We start from the raw sequence: 7441 nt of genomic DNA, 5'->3' as shown, positions 1-7441 counted from the left end.
TATCATCTGACCGTTGTTGAAATCTTAAACTGAAGTTGATGTGTAAGTTTCTAAATTTAGCTCGTATCATTGAGTTGACTTTAAACTGATCATCTTCATCAGAAATTCATATCTGAATTAGATTGAACTCCCTGGAATCATCATTTGCCTTATTTTAGCAAAATTGCTGATGCGTTGACCGGCATCGACCTTTACTGTAGCACGTTGATCAACGTTAACCTTTGCTGTAACGCATTGATCGGCGTTAACACAGTTTATACTCGTGTGTTTGCTGGAGTCTACATAGTTTAAGCTCTTAAGGCATTGGAGTGTGACGGTCCCAAATGTCGGGGCTGCAGGACCAACTATTAAAGCTGATTCATCTGCATGTATGGATCTTACCCTGAAGTTGTTAGATCCTTAAGCCACGAGACCAACTAATGAAGCTGGTGCGTCAATGACTCTCACACTTATAGGATTTTTGGCAAACCCTCAGCCATCAACGGGTTTGATGAGCCTTTACCAACTACCATTTGAGTCGGGCTAGCATGCAGATTGTTTAAGTCCGTTCCGCATGTAACGTTTGTTGGCCTTCTTGTTTTGATGATGTTTAACAAACAATTTACCACTAATGTTGTTTGTCTAGTATTTATGTTTTCTTATTTATTATAGACAAACAACGTTGTTGGAGGTTGGATGGAATAGCGCTTCAACGACGATATCAAATGGAGGTTGGTGGAATTGTGGAGTGAAGCAACATACAATTCAAGTTAAAGATCAAGTTCAAGCTTCACCCGCAAGTGTACCAAGTCAAGCTTAATTGAAGATCAAGATTGCTTGGGTAATGTAGTTTTAGAATTTATATTATGTGTGTCAGTACCTTAAGCTCAATTATATACACACATACACGTTTCGGTTTTTGTATATATACATAGTTATATATATACATATATGTTTTGGTTTGATTTTTTAGATATGAAACAAATGTATATTCATATATATGTTCATATATTTCATATTCTATCATATTTGAAAATATATTGTGTTCTCGGTTTATGGACTTGATAATATGTTTTTATATCTTTTCCTAAGTCTATAAAGCCATACAAAAGTTTCCAAAAGTTGTGTTTATGCCAAAACATCAAAATTCATGTATATCAACTTTTCGTGTTTTGGACCTCCTTACAAAATGATGATATTTTACAATTGGGAAGTCCTTTCTGATAACCAGTCACTGTAACATGTTTATTATCATGTCTACAATCATTCCGCAAAGTTTTACATTTTTTAGAATTTATTTGATATTTTTAAACAGTGTTTCAAAATCAGATATACAGCTTTCAAAACCTGTTTTTTATGTAATATCAGTTTTTGGTCGACCGATCCGGTCGACCGCTCATATGTTCATTTTTTACTGGGCGACAGAGAGTCTGTTCAGTCGACCGTACCGGTCGACCGACGATGGTCCAGAACATTTTCTTCGTGTTTTTGCTCTCATCGGTCGACCGACGGAATTTTCGGTCGACCGACAATAGATCCGTTGGGCACAACGGCTACTTTTTTGAGGAGCTTTCTGGGGGCTTTTTTGTCATTTGGCTTGGGGTTTTTGGCTGAGTTGTGAGAGGGTATAAATACCCCATTGTCTTCAACTCTCAAGCCATCTAAGAGGTTGTTTTAAAAATAGTTTAACAAGGGTTTAAACTTGTTTAAGGTTTTGTTTAAGTTTGGTTTAAAAAGCTTTTAAGCAATTGAGGGTTTTAGTTTGTGAAGCAAATTTCACAAGAGCAAAGAGGAGATCATCATTTGGTGTTTGGGCATTCAACTCATCTCCCTCTCTCTCTTGATCTATCGAGAAGTTTGTAGAGTTTTCGGTTAGCTAGAAAACCGAGTGTGTAGAAGAAGTTCCGAACGTAGAAAACCCGGTTGATAGTGGATTTCTCCCCGGGAGTGGGGAGCGGAGACGTAGGACGGAAGGTCCGAACTCCGTGATCATATTGCTTGTTTGAGTGTGCTTTGGCGTTCATTCATATTTATGTTCATATCTTATATTGCCATTGTGCATTGCTCATTTCTATATCGTCCACTATCTTGTTTAGATTGTTTACCCTTGTGTTGTTTATATATCCTTGCATATATTTCTATCATTTAGGATATATCTCTTTATTCATATTGCTTATTCTTGCTTATAACTATTGTATATCTATCTTGCAAGAATATAACTTGTTAATTAATTTTAATTGGCATTTAAATCGGATTAGTTAGCATAAGACCCTAATCACCCCCCTCTAGGGTCTAACAAATATATCATTTTTAATAGGACATCTACCCCTATTTTTACTTCAAAAAAACATTATGAGCATAACTTTAGGCCATCTAGTTATGATTGCATTTGTCTTGCTTGCATATGTTCATATATATATCTTGAATATGAATGTATTTTGTTTAGGCTATAAATCCAATGTTGCTCCTAAATTCATTAATTTTCCCTATGCACAATGGGCTTCTAGATTTAAACTATTTGTTGAATCTAGAAATATTGACTTATGGAAAATTATTGATTGTGCTTATATTGTGCCCACATTAGAGAAATCTAAGTGGAGCAATCATGATAATAAAATGTTTAATATGAACAAGCTTTTGTTAGAGTATTTGCTTAATGTCTTTGACTCATCCTTTTCTAACAAATTTGTTCATTTTGATAGTGCTTACAAACTTTGGAAATTCATTGAAGCACATCAAGGGGACTTGGAGGCAATCCAACAATCTTTGGAGGATTCTTCTTTAAGTTCATGTGGAGCATCATGCACACGGCCACAAGAGGATAACTCTTGTGTAGTAAGCGATTCCGATTCCGATAATGATTTATCTATTAATGAACTCGCTTGTGCATATGATAGATTATCTCTTGCCTATACTAAATTGTAAAATAATTTTATTGATCTTAAAAGCAAGCATATTAGTTTAAAATCTGATCATGAGTCGCTAGCTTCCAAACTTGATATTGTTGTTAAAGAGAATGCTATTTTAAAAGAAAACAATGAGTTATTAAGTTTGGAAAATAATAACATGTCTTCATCTATTGCTAGCTTAACTCATGCTAATAATGATGCCGTGATAGAAGTAGAAACTATTAGGGATAAGTTTAATTCATTTAAATATGATCATGTTTCATCTACTTCTATTTCCAATGCTTGTATGCATAATAATGACACTTTGCACACTTGTATAGTAAAACTTATAAGTGCTCCATTTGTGGTCGAAAAGGCCATTTAGCTAAGTTTTGCTATGATGCACAAAAACATAAGAATATTAATCCTTCTTGTGCATCTCATAAGGCTTCTTCTTCATCACATGTACACACACATGCACCCATTGTTCATCATAAGCATGCTAATGTGTATTATTGTGATTTTTGTGGTAGAGTTGGTCACTTAGCCAAGTTTTGTTTTGATTTGCGAAAAGTTTCTAAATCGCAAAATATTTCAAGTAGACCAACATTATTTCAAAATGCTTCTCATTTGCAAAATAATCTTAAAAGACCATCTTTACTTGCAAATGTTCCTCGTGCACATCCATATGGTCAACATAACCAAATGCATCCTCTTCATTGCACTTATTACAATCGAATGGGTCATTTATATAATTATTGCCATGACCGGACCCGTGCACTAAATGCGCCCAAATGGGTTCATAACCCTAGGGCTTTGAGCTTTAATTATAGGGGTCATGTCCCTAAACCTTTTGGTACCAAAATTACTTGGGTACCAAAATAAATTTGATTTTAAACCAAGAATTTTAGTATTTTTATCTTTCTTTTTATTGGTTTTGAAAATTATGTTCTAAGATCTTTTGGTTATGAAAACAATTTTTTCTTTTATCAAATCTTTTGTTTTCATGATTATTAGTTTTGATTTTGATGAGAGGTTTGTATTTATATAACCCTCCGGGTTTATTGGGTGTTTATTCCCAAATCATGTTTACCGGATGCTAGAATGATTATATGGGTTGAAACAAGCTTAAGAGCTTGATATATTGTTGCCTCTCTTAAAATTCTTTTGTCAAAGATTTTATTTTGACTTGTTACTTTGAATTCATTATATTTCACTTATATGATGATATTTATATGTTTGTGCTCATGGATCATCTATTCGTGCCTTATAATGTATTCTATGAGTGGTTTGATCAAGTTATGTAAAGAAAATTTTCTTTTTGATCAAACATTGTTTTTGGACTCAAATCTTGATTTATGATTTCATTTGAGTGATTTGTTTTCACTTGAAAACTTTTTTCATGGTTCTCATGTTTTCCTTTTCTTTTTATTTCATAAATCTATCTTTACACATGGTTTTTTTTATGGTCTTTGATATGAGACACTATTTTTTTATATTGATATATTCATATGTGTTCTCATTATCTCTTGAATGTGAGTGTTTGTTAGCATATCTTTTATGCTTGCTCACATATTAGCCATGATCTTTAATTCATATTCTCCATATGGCATTTTGATAGGTGGAGCAATCCCTATATCTTTTTATGTTTTTATACTCACCTATGCTTATTGATAGGGTGAGCTTTCGCTCTCTTATTCTTTTTGTCCCCTTTTTGATGTTGTCAAAGGGGGAGAAATATTATGAGTATACATTTCCTTTCATATATGCATGTGTATTATAATTTATATATTTATTTGTATTCATGCATATATCCTTTTTGTAAATTGTTTGTCATCATCAAAAAGGGGGAGATTGTTGGCCTTCTTGTTTTGATGATGTTTAACAAACAATTTACCACTAATGTTGTTTGTCTAGTATTTGTGTTTTCTTATTTATTATAGACAAACAACGTTGTTGGAGGTTGGATGGAATAGCGCTTCAACGACGATATCAAATGGAGGTTGGTGGAATTGTGGAGTGAAGCAACATACAATTCAAGTTAAAGATCAAGTTCAAGCTTCACCCGCAAGTGTACCAAGTCAAGCTTAATTGAAGATCAAGATTGCTTGGGTAATGTAGTTTTAGAATTTATATTATGTGTGTCAGTACCTTAACTCAATTATATACACACATACACGTTTCGGTTTTTGTATATATACATAGTTATATATATACATATATGTTTTGGTTTGATTTTTTAGATATGAAACAAATGTATATTCATATATATGTTCGTATATTTCATATTCTATCATATTTGAAAATATATTGTGTTCTCGGTTTATGGACTTGATAATATGTTTTTATATCTTTTCCTAAGTCTATAAAGCCATACAAAAGTTTCCAAAAGTTGTGTTTATGCCAAAACATCAAAATTCATGTATATCAACTTTTCGTGTTTTGGAACTCCTTGCAAAATGATGATATTTTACAGTTGGGAAGTCCTTTCTGATAACCAGTCACTGTAGCATGTTTATTATCATGTCTACAATCATTCCCCAAAGTTTTACATTTTTTGGAATTTATTTGATATTTTTAAACAGTGTTTCAAAATCAGATATACAGCTTTCAAAACCTGTTTTTTATGTATCAGTATTCGGTCGACCGCACCGGTCGACCGAACCTGAGCGACCGGTCCGGTCGACCGAAAAACTCCATCGGTCGACCGTACCGGTCGACCGACGATGGTCCAGAACGTTTTCTTCGTGTTTTTGCTCTCATCGGTCGACTGACGGAATTTTCGGTCGACCGACAATAGATCCGTTGGGCACAACAGCTACTTTTCTGAGGAGCTTTCTGGGGGCTTTTTTGTCCTTTGGCTTGGGGTTTTTGGCTGAGTTGTGAGAGGGTATAAATACCTCATTGTCTTCAACTCTCAAGCCATCTAAGAGATTGTTTTAAAAATAGTTTAACAAGGGTTTAAACTTGTTTAAGGTTTTGTTTAAGTTTGGTTTGTTCACACACAACCTTTTGAGCTTATTGTATTTACATTCATAGTATAATTTGGGGTTGTGGGTTTGTGACTAAGAGTTGTGCTTAATTGAGTTCTCACCTTGTTTTGAGAACAATCATTTGTCATATTTGTGCTTATTGTGAGAATCACTTTGTAATACACTTGTACACCGAGTGAGGAGTGTGTGGTGAGAGTCGGGGATCGTCCCAAGAGGAGTGGCGTCGGTTGACGTGCCTAGGGAGAGGTTGTAACCGAGCACTTGAGGGAGACACGGCTAGGTCCAACACTTAGTGGGTGTAGAGTGTGATTGCAAGAGTGTGAGTTGTAGAGTTTTCGGTTAGCTAGAAAACCGAGTGTGTAGAAGAAGTTCCGGCTTCCAAACCGGATTGTGTTAGTGGATTTCTCCCCGGGAGTGGGGAGCGGAGACGTAGGACGGAAGGTCCGAACTCCGTGATCATATTGCTTGTTTGAGTGTGCTTTGGCGTTCATTCATATTTATGTTCATATCTTATATCGCCATTGTGCATTGCTCATTTCTATATCGTCTACTATCTTGTTTAGATTGTTTACCCTTGTGTTGTTTATATATCCTTGCATATATTTCTATCATTTAGGATATATCTCTTTATTCATATTGTTTATTCTTGCTTATAACTATTGTATATCTATCTTGCAAGAATATAACTTGTTAATTAATTTTAATTGGTATTTAAATCGGATTAGATTAGCATAAGACCCTAATCACCCCCCCCTCTAGGGTCTAACAACGTTATGCTAATAGAGTTAACTCCCTTAGTGCTACGATATTGAATACGTAGACTTCGTCTTTCTTACGAGAATAGACTACCCGACAATGCTTGTTAGGTGTTGACTTATCTCTACTTAAGAACCGGGATAAAATTCCCTGCACGTGTAAAGCATAGATTATGGTGTTATTAATAATAACCTGCCACAATATTGAATATGTAGGCTTTTGTCCTTTTTAAGGCAAAAGACTAGGTAACGCGTGTTAGGCGCTGACTTATCCCTACTTAGGCTTCGGGATAAAAGTCCCCAGACTCGGATTCCGGTATTTTCTTTAATCGGTAAAAGACTAAACCAGCAATATGTGTTAGGCGTTGATTTATCCCTACTTAGGATTTGGGATAAAATTCTCCACACGTGTAAGATGCGGATTTCAGTGTTATTAATAATAACCTACCACAATATCGAATATATAGGCTTTTTGTTCTTTTTACGGTCAAGAACTAACCGGCAACGCGTGTTAGGCGCTGACTTATCCCTACTTAGGATTCGGGATAAAATTTCCCGCGCGTGTGAGGCACAGGTTTTAGGAGTTGAAAAAAGTGGTGTCTTCTCTTGGGGCAAAGACGAACCCGATACTGAAAAGGAAGAATTTTATATTTTATTTCTAGTTGTAAAAGAAACTCAAAGTGGGATCTCCACTTTAAGAATCCGGGCAGGTGAAACTAAGAGTGAGATCTCCACTCTGAGAATCGAAAAGATTCGGATAATCCTAACTGACGGAAGGTTTGATTACCGAACTAAAGGTGAATTTCTCGTTTATCGAGAGTGAATT

Source organism: Asparagus officinalis, unplaced genomic scaffold (assembly GCF_001876935.1).
Source record: "Asparagus officinalis unplaced genomic scaffold, Aspof.V1 AsparagusV1_Un43, whole genome shotgun sequence".
Lineage (NCBI taxonomy): Eukaryota > Viridiplantae > Streptophyta > Magnoliopsida > Asparagales > Asparagaceae > Asparagus > Asparagus officinalis.
This window is presented reverse-complemented; position numbering follows the sequence as displayed.